Genomic DNA, 13,009 nt, shown 5'->3' with positions numbered 1-13,009 from the left:
GTCCAATGGCAAGACAAAAGTCAAGATGACTGGAGATAGCCTAATACCCATCCAAAGTATCAAGGCTCTTGTAGCAATGACATTGCAAATGTATGTTAACCTGGTAAGATCAAGGCTATCTAGAAACTACTTTAGCTCTTAATCCCACTCTTTCAAAAATTTCTCCCAAATGTTAGGAGAAATATTGGTACTTCTTTTCATATTAGATATTTGAAGTAAAATATCACTTTGTAAAAGCTAACTGGCATTTATTGTTTAAATGAGACTGAAGAGTTAATCACTGGCAGCTAATAGTGCAGAAAATACACTGGAATGGGGGGTTTGATCTGATATTAGAGGAGTCACTTTGACCCCTCATGGGATACCTCTAGAACTCTGAGGGGAAGATGTATCTGGCCTTGCTCTGGGAGAGAGGTCAGAGAGTATTGTCTGCATGGAGAGAGAAAGCAAAAAAATCAGTTCATTAGGATGAATAGGAAGACTTGAAAAATTCATATTTATGTAGCAGCTCTTTAAGATTTATAGAAGATTCATAGGGTCAAAGATTTGGAGCCAAATTTCGAGGTTATCTAGTCCAACCCACTCAGTTTATAGATGAGGAAGTTGAAAGAGGTCAAATGATTCACTCAAATCCACAAAGGCAGCAACAAGAAGCAATTTTAGGATTGGAATCCAGGTCCTTTGGTTCCAAATACTTTGAGCTTTTTCCACAACACCATCTTTTCCCACAACAATCCTATAAGTTATGTAGAAAAAAGTATTTTTACTCCTACTATATATTCATTATACATTATATTTACCCCTACATAGATGAAGAAACCAAATCTTAGGGAGGCACTGTGCCTTTCCCCAAATTACATAGTTAGTAAATAGCAGAACCAAGGTTCAAAATCAAGGGCATCTGCTGCTGATTCCTTTGTTCTTCCCTGGTACTACCCTCCACTTAGGTAAATGACACATTAGATTTGGGAGCTGTACCTTCCTGAAACTGGAATTTTTTAATGTTGTTACTAAAGGACAAGAGAAAGAAAAATAAACAGCTGTTTGGCCTCTAGCTCATTACACTAAAGTGTAGCTGCTGTGTGCTCATATAAAGAGCCGAGTAACTGCATATGTATAAATTTGACTATTAGCTCCATCCCACCCCCCACCCCCAGGAGTTTTCTGTAGAGCAAGGGCTCTCATTTAGATGATCCTAGTGGAAAAGAGATAGAAAGCATATGCACGTTCAGGCAACCTCAAACATTGCTGTTGAGAATAAAGGAGGAGACAGCTTCATATCTTCCCAGGAACTGGGCTCAAACACAACTCCTTCAGATCTGATAAAAGTAGGTCAATCTTGTTGATTCTATTGCCTCTTCTGGTATACTGGTGTGATCGGTACCCCCTCACCTCCTTCATAACTTACTCGTTGTATTTCTCAGCAGACACATCATTCAAAAGTTAATGGATTCAATACATCTAATTAAATCAACCTTGGCACTCATTCAAAAAGCTTCTTTTTCTTTTCCCTTGGGCTACTGACTGTGATGTATGCTCAAGTATATGGGCCGGGACTGTGTGTGCTGGTGAGAGAATACATGGTGTGCATTTGTGTATACTACATAACTGTGCATTTTTTGTGTGTGGCATTTGATACTTTATGTGTATTTGTGTGGGGATGTGGTGTGTTTGTATAGCTATATCGTGTGTATGGACAAATGTGTTTTAGAGGATTGTCTGTCTCCTTTTAAGCTACAAGTGCTTTTTTGTGGGGACAACCAATTCTGCTTCTCCCCCATTTACTTTTTGAAATTTGTACTAAAAATACCATATATTTTTTTAGGTTTTTGCAAGGCAAATGGGGTTAAGTGGCTTGCCCAAGGCCACACAGCTAGGTAATTATTAAGTGTCTGAGACCGGATTTGAACCCAGGTACTCCTGACTCCAGGGCCGGTGCTTTATCCATTGTGCCACCTAGCTGCCCCCTAAAAATACTATATTTTTAAAGCTTTGTTTTACTTATTTCAATTAACAAGAATCTACTTTCTCTTCATACTGCTTCCCCAACTCTTCCCTTTCCTTTCTGAAGGTCTTAGAAAGTCTAAGATAATTGGCATAACTGAGGTCAGCTGCTTATAAGGAAGATGGAGAACAGAAGCACAAATAGAAGAAACTCTAGACTGAGTTCCTCTCCAAAGCCCAAGAAACTCAGTAGGAGGTATCAGAAACTCTCTGAATTCTTTTCCCCTGTGTTGTCTGGCATAGAATCATAGACCCACAATATCTTGAAGTTGGAAGGGAGTAGAGGTCATCTAGTCCATAGATAGTCATTTATCCAATGCAGGAATCCCTTCTACAACACCCCTGAGAAGTGGTTATTCTGCCTTGGACACTTTCAAAGGTTAAGGAGGTCACTAATTCACATAGCAACCTTTTTCACTTTCAAATAGTTTCAATTGTCAAAGGATTAATGAGCCTTCCTTATACAGGACCAACTCTGCCATCCCATTGGTTTTAGTTCTGCCCTTTGAAGTTAGACTGAATGTCTTTCTCCTTCCACATGATAGCTTTTCAAATACTTAAAGACAACTATCTTGCCCCCTCAACCTAAGCACCTCCTTCCCTCCCCCTGGTTTCTTTTTCACACACTAACATCTTTAAGTTCTTTAACCTATTCCCCAAATAACAGTTTCCAGACCCTTCACCATTTTACTTACCATCCTTTGGGTGATTGTAGGCTAGTTTACCTCACTATTGATTAAAGTCCGCATAAGTAGGAGTTAAATATATTAGAGGTACATCTGCAGAGATATTACTCACTAAGTTATTATGTACCTTTCCTTTAACAAAACTTAACATAGTCAATGGTTCCCAATGCTTACCTTTTATTTGTCTATCCCATCAAAAAGAAAAAAAATATCAAGGCAAGTTGTCCATCCTTTTGGGAATCTCATCAAATAGCTCTCCATTGTTCAATCAGGAGTTTGCTTATATCAAAACCCAGGACAGCAGTATTTTCCATGTTCTCCTCTTAATTTCCCTCTGGAATATGAATTCATCAGTTCGATTCAACCAACATTTATGGAATGGAAAAAAAAAAAGGTTGTGTTCAATTTTTTTTTAGAATTTACTCACCTTTTACTCCCAAACTTCTTCAAAAAAGCCATGTATACCTGATGTTCCCACTTTCTCCTTACTGCTCATTCCTCTTTTCCCAATGATATAACTTCTATCCCCATTCGTCCTAGCACTTACTATAGTTCCTGGCACATAATAGAAACTTAATAAATTCCATTTGGTTGAAGTTGTTCTTTCAAAGATCCCCAATGGCCTCCTTGTACCAAATAGAGTAATCTTTTCTCATTCCTCACCTTCCTTTATTTTTCTGTATAGTTTTCAACATTATATACATTTCCTTCAGAAGATATTCTTCTTCCTTGGTTCCCAATACTATATTTCTTCTCTCACTGTTCCTTCACTTTACCTTTGACTAGTTTCTCTTCCCAGTGCCTTAATGTCATTTCTCACGACCCTAAACCTTTTTTTTTTATTTCTGTATACTTTCTTTCTTGAGAACCTCATTCACTTTCATGCCTTTCATGATCACTTTATACAAATGATTCCCAAATCCATGTCTCTAAGTTTATCCACTTCCTGAAATCCTAGATTTGCATTTCCAACCACTTATAAGGGATAGATATCATAGATCTAAAATTGGAAGGGACCTCTAGTTCAATGCCCTCATTATTTAGATAAAGAAACAGACTCATTAAGATTAAGTGGTTTAGCCAAGATCACATGGAAAGTAAATATTAGTAGGTTATTTCAACCCATCTCCTCTTAGCTGAAAGCTAGTAATCTTCCCACTGTATCATAGTGGAAGAACACTAAATTTAGTCAGAGGACTTGAGTTCAAATCCTATCTCTACTTCTTTGGACAAGTCACTTAAACTTTCTTAGACTTAGTTTGTTCATCTATAAAATGGAGGTGAGAAGTATGCTAAATTTCAAGAATACTCATTCCTGCTCTCAGTCTACAGTCTTACATCCATTCCTACTAAATTTATTACTAATTTCACTATTTCTCTTCACAGAATCTCCTTTTAATGATGCTCAGTATCTTTGTATTGTATTTGATTCTTCTTTCTCTTACCACCCTCCATCCATTAAATTTTGTCTGCTTCAGCTCTCTCTTTCAAACTTGCCCTGTGTTCTGTATTCCTACTACTTCAAATGTGTGCTATTATACAAATAAATTTATTATTTTACTATTATGTATTTACATACTTTATATGTAGGAGATTACTATTATATATGCTGTGATATTATAGAGCATGTTGTTATAATATTACCCTTTACTGGTTTAGGATGGCCACATTCTTACAATAGATATTTTAATCAGTTTCTAGAATCTTTTTCTACATTAAACATGTCACACCCTTACTCAGAAATCTTTATTGGTTCTCTGTTGCCCACTGAGTAATATTCAAACTTGATATTAACTTGATATTCAAAATCTTCCACAATCTGTATTCACCTTCTATTTCCAGTCTTTTTCATACTTCTTTCTTCTGCATGGTCTATAGTCCAACAAAACTGCATTGTTTCCTATCCCCATACAATCTCTATGCTATTCATCTTAGTACTTTTTTTAAATATAGAGTTTTTTTTTAAATCAATTCTAGTGAAAAATTCATACTCAAACTGGGCTATACTTAGAAGTAGGTTGAAGTCAACTCAAACCTATGATGTGTCTATAAGAGCTGACTATAAAATATTTTGTAGGAGTAAATATTAACTTCCCCAGAAATCAACAAATGCTACAAAAAAGGACTTGAATTATTGTTTTATGGATTAAGAAAGTGATGCCCATTAATTAGGGAATGGCTAAACAAGTTATGGTACATGAAAACTATGGAATGCTATTGTTCTATTAGAAACCATTAATGGTCAGACTCTAGAGAAGCATGGAATGACTTAGGGGATCTGATGCTGAGTGAAAGGAATAGAACCATGAGAAAAATGTACACATTAACAATAGCATAGTGAGATGAACAAACTTGATGAAAGCAGTTCCTCTCAGCAGTCTAGAGAGCTAGGACAACTGCATTAGACTGGCTGTGGACTAAATTATCCCCATCCAGAGGAAGAAAAACAAAACAAAACACATGCACACAAAAACAACCCTTCAGAATCTGATGAACTCTTTATAAAAAATATCTCTTATGTATCTCTTTCCCTGATTCCTAATTTCTCATACTGAAAATTACTAATCTGTAAATAAGTTTATCAAAATATGTATGTACAATGCTAACCTGACTGTTCACCACTGAGGGAAGGGATTGGGAAAAGAGCGTGGAAGGAAATTTTGTAACTTAAAAATATATGTGTATATGGATTAAAATAAATAAAATTTAAATTTAAAAATTGATGATAAAAATGTTAATAATGTAAATTAAATTTAAAACTGGATTATGAGTACTTTTTTTTTCAGAAAGGCAGCTGTTTAATAATTTACCAGCATATCACTGCTTACATCTTCAACTAATATAAATTAGATTTTTATCTTATTTAGGGCATGATTTTCCTGATATCTAGAATACCCTCTCCCATTTAGTTGTGATCCTGTGATATCTCTCTCTCTCTCTCTCTCTCTCTCTCTCTCTTTCTATTTAAATCTTACCCTGTTGTCAAGGTCTGGCTCAATTCTTCCTCGAGGAAATCTTCTCTACCAAATTCTCTTCCTTCTTAAACCTTGCATAGCACTTGGTCTGTGCATCTTTTATTCACTTGGTCTGTATTTATGACTAAGGTCTGTGGTAGACATATCTGGGTGAGCTCTAAAAGCAATCAGGACCATGGACAGTGATAGCTATCAATCAATCCAATCTCTCCATCTATTCTCTGGAGTCTATTCTTGGTAGGAGTGAAATTTAAGCACCTTACACCTACAGCATGCTGCATCAATCAGGCCTTTGCAAAAATGTTATTCTCTTATTAAATAATTTTATTGGATTAAATAAAATCTTAGTAACATGCAAAGTAATACATCTTAAAGTTGTAACCATCTTAATCCCCATCATTCCAAAGGATGGAGCCTCCCTCTCCCTGGTTCTCACTTCAGGGTGAAAGAGATAGAAAATTCCTTTTTTAATGCAAACTCTCTGGAATTGTCCTCCTGGATCAAATGCTTTGGATACCACAATTCCCATACCTACTAGTTCTCTGTACTTCTTATTCAATACATTGACAAAAGATTAGCTCATTTGCTCTATGGAAATCTCTGCTAGAACAGTCCGCATCACCTATGTACTGTTGCAGAGAATGTTCACAAACTCCAACTATAAGGAAAAGATTATATCTGTTGGAAGTAATAGACTTCTTGTTCTTTCTTAGTTTCTTCATCCTTTATCTTTAAAATTCACATAATCAATCAATCAGTTCAGTCCATTATCATCCTTATATTAAAAATACACGTAGTCTCTGCAACAAAGCTTTTTGAACTATGCAGCTTATAAGAGAACAATACAAATCAACAGACTCAGAACTACTTCATATCATTTTATATCACAGCTATGTATTCCCCTACCAAACTGAGGTCTGGAAGGGCAGGAAGGGATTTTGCCTTCTACTTCATCACTCAAGGTCAAGCGTGAGTGCTTCATAATTACCTGATGGATTTAAATTGAAACAGAATCGTGGATTTGATGTTAGAAGTCATTCATTCCAACTTCCTTCCCAACATACAAGTCACCTCTGTAATATAAAAATAGCATTATCAGTTCAATTTCTGTAAATTAAATCATATATAAATGAACCAAGATAGTTTGGAATACAAGTGACTCTTATCATGAATCTTTCTGCAAAGATTCTCATATTACATACCCACATACCCATGGTTTTCAAAGCTCTTATGGAATGCTAATTCCTTTACATAAAATAGTTGTCTTACAAGCTTGACTGTCCTTTGACTACTGAGATTCTGTCCTAAAGCCATTGACATTCTATTTCATGGGTGAGCCTCAAGAGTTGGGTCTACCTGGAACTCTATCACCCCTATCTGCTGCCTGAGAAAACAGTTAAAGACATTGGGCAACTGAAGCAAAGTATCAAACCTGCATCTCAAGGCCAGGGATAGGGAAATTCTCTGTCAATCAATCAATAGATAGGAATTTATTAAGCAATTAGTTTGTGCCAGATATTGTGTTAATCTCTGATGGTACAAAAAAAAGCACTTGAAGTGCTTCGTTTTCCATTAAGGAATTTATTTATCATGATAAATATAAGTGGAAAATACTCTCAGAAGAAAAGAATTGTGAGTGGGGTTGAGTAAGGGGCAGGGGAGCAAAAAAAGTCACTTACAAAAGGGATGATTTGAGCTGAAGAAGACAGGGAAACCAGGGATGAGACAGAGCATTCTAGGTATAGGATAGCCAGGGTGAAGGAAATGAGTAAAGAGAGAGCAAGGGTGTGTCACAGATGAGAAACAGTCAATAGGCAAATATAATTGAGTTCTTCAATACATGAAGAGTAAAATGCAAGAAAAACTAGAAAAGTACAAAGAGGTCAGATTGTGAAAGAATAACATACCAGAGCATTTTCTATTTGTTCCTAGAGATAATGGGGGAGCCATTGGTGTTTACTGAGTGGGAAGAGAGCAGTGGTATCATCAAACTTTAAGAAAATACCTTTGGCAGATTGAGTAGAAGATAAATTGAAAAGAGGAGAGGCTTGAGGTAGGGAGACCACCAATAGGACATGACAATTGTCCAGATCCAGCTGATGAGGGCCTGTACCAAGGTACTGATTTTGTGAGTGGAAATGAGTGTGTATACTCCTAATATTGTGCTTCAGAACCACCTGGAAGTAAAGAAGAAAGAGTTTATTAAGGCTCCAGATTAAGGTACCAACAGCTGTTGGTCTTATCCGTCTGAAGTGTCATACCATGGTTGAGTGCTGGTGTCTCCCCCACCGTGCTTGAAACCGGGTCACTGCCTCTTCCAAAAGGGGAACTGATTGTGCTAAAGACAGTAACCTACAATTTCTCCTCCTCTAAGTAAAGGTTCATGGGGTTTTAATTCTTCCCTTCAATTTAGTGGATCATATTCCCCTTTTAAGTGTCTCCCCTCCTCCCTGCTCATAACTTACATCTCAGCCTACACTCCATGGTAGGCACTGCTCTCCTATTATGGCTGCCACGGGTTAATCTAATGACTATATTGATTTCTTGGTTACATCTGCTCCAAAGTAGCCACAGGGAATTAGCCCCTAAGGAGCCAGAAAGATAAAAGGAAAAGAACATAAGTGGGTTTTTCTTTTTCTTTACATCTTTCTTTTTGCAAATAATAACTACATACAAATTAGTGTTTGAGCCCACAGTCAGAAGCATTTATTATAGCAGACCATGAAACGAGAACATTAGTGGCCTCAAGCCAAGGCAAAGGAAACCCTCAGTCAAGGCAGAGGAAACCCAGAACTGTTCTAGCAGGTCAAGACCTAGATGGTTAGAGACAGGGTCCTATATAACTGAACTGAGAAAGAGGCAAATGAAAGTTTCACAGATAGTGGACAACAACACTCTGTCCTTGGAATTCCACAGAGGTGACACATGTGTACATCCACAGAACCCATGTAAAGAGATTTTGTGGAAACTCACTATATATATATATATATATATATATATATATATATATTAATATGCATCTGTTAAAAAAACATAAATTGGGACAATTTTTCTAAGAAGTTCTACAAATCAAAATGGTTATTTTATTCAACAAAACTATCAAGTTTAAATACTCCTTAGCCTTTTTGATTATCTTCCAACATGACCCCATGAGAGGTAAAACTAAATTTGAGAGAAGATTCAACTTCTCCTTCTGTTAAAATCACATCCTGCTCCAGACAGTTACCATCTGTGTGACTCTGGGCACTTACCCTCTCTATACTTTTATTTCCTTATCTGTAAAATGGATATAATAATAATGCCCACCTCTCAGGATTATTATATGGTTTGTATAATATAATATTTGTAAAGTACTTTGTAAATCTTAAAAAACTATATGTTAGTATATATATTATATGAACACTTGTTTTTTATGAATCAGATAATAATTTAATAAGTATTTATTAATTCATTAAAACAAGACATTTTTATTCCATTGAAATAGTTGTGCTGGAATAAAATTTGAAGCTATTGAAGAAAACTCTCAATCTAATCATCCCATTTCTGGGTATATCCCCCAGGAGGTCTATTGAAGAAAGAAAGGTCCCACAGGAACAAAATATTCATTGAAGTACTCTTTGTGACTGAATTTGAAAAAAAACCTTAGAAACAGAGTGCATTCATTGGGAAATGGCTAAACAAATTGTGTCATATAAATGTAATACTCTAAGAAATGACAAATATTAAAAATTCAGGAACTTGGGAAAAGATTTTTCTAAACTAGAGAAGAGAAAAAAAAAGCAAAACACAGTGGTAATGATAACATAAATGGAAACAACAATTAAAGACCACTGCAATGAATAACCTTGTTTCCAATGATCAGAGGAAAAAATGCATTTCTCCTGTCAATTAATAAGTAGGGGAGCTTGATGTCATTGAATATTTGACATTCAAAGCTCTAGAACCAGAGGAACCTAGCTCAAATTCTCTCTCTCTCTGCTGATTACTAGTTCTAGAATTTTGGACAAACAATAAGCACTATGGACTTACAACCAGGATGATAGTGGATTCAATCCCATCTCAGACGTTTGTGCAACCCAGTCTTATCACCTAATATAGAGGAGTCATTGAGGGGCCTTGTCCAGATTGCCTGACATGTAGGCCTCTCTGTCCCTTGCCAGGGTAGAAATAGATATCTTTGATTGGTTGCATTGGTTGCATCTTTAGAACTGGCAAGGCTGAGGCAGTCTCTCTTTTTTAATCTTCCTGTTTATTCCTTCCTGTAGCTCATTCACCGCCCCCCCACGCCCCGCCGCAAGAACCTCATGAACTGAACCTGCAAAGAAAGATTTCTTTCCCCAGTCTCCTTCTTTGGCCCTAGCTCTCAATTTATATTCTGTCTTCCTTGGTCTCAGGTGCTGGAAATGATCCCCATGGGACAAAAGAGTTCGGGCTGTGATGATCTTGGAGCCAGGGATTGTAGGTGGGATGGTGTAGCCAGACAGTCTGGTATAGAGGAAGCCAGATGAGAAGCCAAGGTGCCTGAGACTTGAGCCTAAGGCAGGTGTTGGACTTGGGATGGGAAGGAGTTAAAGCATGAATCTAATTTCCTTCCCCTGCCCAGAGACTGAGGAGTTGAGAAGGGGGAAGAAGCTAATTATGTCTCACATGTGTTGAATAGTAAGTTTGTCTAAGGGACTGGGCTAGATCAGAAGTGTCAAATAAATTTCCAGGGACCAGAAATGTCCCTGAATGAAGTCAAATCAGATTTTAAAATGTAGTTGGTAAATATTTAACAAAATAAAAATACAATAAAACATAGATAATGATAATTTGTGATTTTTTTCAGTCAACATGCAGCCAGAGGGATCCTTATCTATGGTTTGGTGATCCCAAGTCTATTTGAATACAACACCCTTAGAGTAGATGACCACATAGATCTGCACAAATTGTGTCTTCCTAGTCAGTGTGTGTGCAATGGAATGTTTTGCTTCACAGGTGGAGCAATTTTACCCAATATTAGTCACTCTCTCTTGTTCAATATCTTGGGAATAGCTCTTCCTCTTTTCTTTCCATCTGTGACTTTGCTCCCAGATGACCCTAATTATGATGGACAAGCAAAAAAATTGTCTACTGCAATAATTTTCACAAGGCAAAGAAAGTCATAGATCTGGATGAGAAATTAGCTACCTGGGGCCACTCCAAAACCCTGACAAGTTTCTGGAAACTCTTTAATAATCTCTAAATCTTTCTTCTACCTCCTCTGACAAAATATCATCACCAAAATAAAGTTATTTATTATTAATATTATTTTCCCATTATAAGCCCTCCTATGCTGCCTTTGTGGTATGAAGCTGACCTTGCATTTTCAAAGGCTACACCAATAAAGCATAAGCTCTCGTCACTTTGACCAAACAAGACAGGTTTTAAGAACAGACCAAGTGGCAAACTAGGTTCAAAGAGGCTCATCACTCATCAGAGCAGGGACAAATAAATAGATGATGAATTATTTTTGACCACAAGAACTCAGAAAAACTTTGGTATGAAAAATTTGCAATCTATATTGGTGAATGGAAAACCAGCTACACACAGGAAATCACAGTTCTTTGAAGTAGGGAATTTAACAAATATTAGAACAATATTGTTTTCCACTATTTTTATTATAAAAGATTAAAGAATTTCAACCAAATTGTGGGTTGAACTGTTCTTTTTGGACTAACCTGGAAACCTAATCACCATTTAGAGTATAGTTTCTAGAATAAAATACATTTCAAGTTTTAAACAGAATTTAAAAATGAACCCTTTGGGGCAGCTAGGTGGCACAGTGGATAGAGCACCAGCCCTGGAGTCAGGAGTGAGTTCGAATTTGACCTCAGATCCTTAATGATTGCCTAGTTGTGTGACCTTGGGCAAGTCAGTTAACCCCATTGCCTTGTAAAAAAATTGTTTTTAATGAACTCTTTGGAACTCCATCCATCTATAAATCAAAGGCTATTGCCCCAAAATAGCATCATATCAAATAATAGTTGGCATTAATAAGATTTGCAAAAAATTTTATACATATCATATCATTTGACCTTCATAAACAGCCCTGTGAAGTAGGTGCTAGTATTATCATTCCCATTTCACAACTGAGGGAACTGAGGCTGAGAGAGGTTAAGTGACTTGCCCAGGGACACAGAACTAATAAGTGTCTGAAGTAGGGATTCAAACTCCAGTATTACTCAAATCAAGGCTAACTCTCTATTCACTATACCACTTAGCTATCCCTCTTCTTATAAAAATATAATTAATGGTAATCATTTTAAATGAAATAGTGACCAACTGTCCACCAACACACCCATCATAAGATTATGTGTGTACCCTTATCAAGAATAGATGTGTCAATTGTACCTGTATAATCTATATAAGATTGTTTACTGTCATGGGAGGAGGGAGAGAAGGGAGGGAGATAGAAAATGTGGAACTCAAAAACCTAGAAAAATATGAATGTTGAAAACTCTCTTTGTATGTAATTGAAAAAATAAAACAACATTCAAAAAAATAGACTTGTCAAATACAACCTCTGACTATTGACTTGCTCTACACACAGATAAAATGTAAGTGGAAAGTATTTAACAAAATGCCTAAAAATACAATTGAACATAGATAATGGTAATATGCAGTTTTCTAAGTCAGTATAGGCCCTCAGAGATCCTCACATACTGGTGGTCTGGTTTCTATTTGAAAGTGGCATCCCTAGGTACTATTGTTAACATAGAAACGTAAAGTTGGAAAGTGACCTGAAGAATTCAAATCATGAGGTCAGGGAATTTTTTTTTTGGTTTTTTTGTGCTTTTATCCTCAGTACATACCATAATCTCTTACACAAAGGTGGGATTAGATGGATCTAAGGGACTAATTACTCATACACCTTTATTTTTAAGAAAAAGAAACCGGGGTGGCTAGGTGGCGCAGTGGATAAAGCACCGGCCCTGGAGTCAGGAGTACCTGGGCTCAAATCTGGTCTGAAACACTTAAAAATTACCTAGCTGTGTGTCCTTGGGCAAGCCACTTAAACCCCATTTGCCTTGCAAAAACCTAAAAAAAAAAAAATAAAAGAAACCAAGGCCTGGAAAGGCAAATAGACCTACTCAAGATCATACATCAATTTAATGTCTGAAGCAGGTTTTAAGTCCAGGTCTTTCTCCACCTAGAAGTCCAGTGTTCCAACTCCAATTTCAATCAATACTAGTTCTATCTCGGTAAATCTTTGCTGAGTTGCTTACTTCAGACTTAATTAGCTTAGTATGGCAGAAAGAACTCTAGCTCTAGAGTCTAGAGGACCTAAGTTCAAATTTTACTTTTGTCGCTTACCAGTTGTGC

The 13,009-nt window shown here is 36.6% G+C and overlaps 1 long non-coding RNA gene across 2 annotated transcripts in view; it reads right to left on the bottom strand.

Annotated features, from left to right (window-relative positions):
- LOC141503172 (uncharacterized) overlaps positions 1–13,009 on the bottom strand; it is a 137,792-nt gene that overhangs the window by 109,705 nt on the left and 15,078 nt on the right. For both annotated transcript variants that reach the window (XR_012472777.1, XR_012472778.1), the window contains exons 2-4: positions 7,671–7,842; positions 6,654–6,738; positions 2,865–3,024 (exon numbers count right to left, since the gene is read on the bottom strand). This is a non-coding gene — a long non-coding RNA (uncharacterized LOC141503172). The remainder of the gene's footprint in view (positions 1–2,864; positions 3,025–6,653; positions 6,739–7,670; positions 7,843–13,009) is intronic.

This window comes from Macrotis lagotis, chromosome X, assembly GCF_037893015.1.
Source record: "Macrotis lagotis isolate mMagLag1 chromosome X, bilby.v1.9.chrom.fasta, whole genome shotgun sequence".
Classification (NCBI taxonomy): domain Eukaryota; kingdom Metazoa; phylum Chordata; class Mammalia; order Peramelemorphia; family Peramelidae; genus Macrotis; species Macrotis lagotis.
The sequence above is the reverse complement of the archived record's forward strand: the minus strand, read 5'-3'. Positions and strand labels throughout refer to the sequence as shown.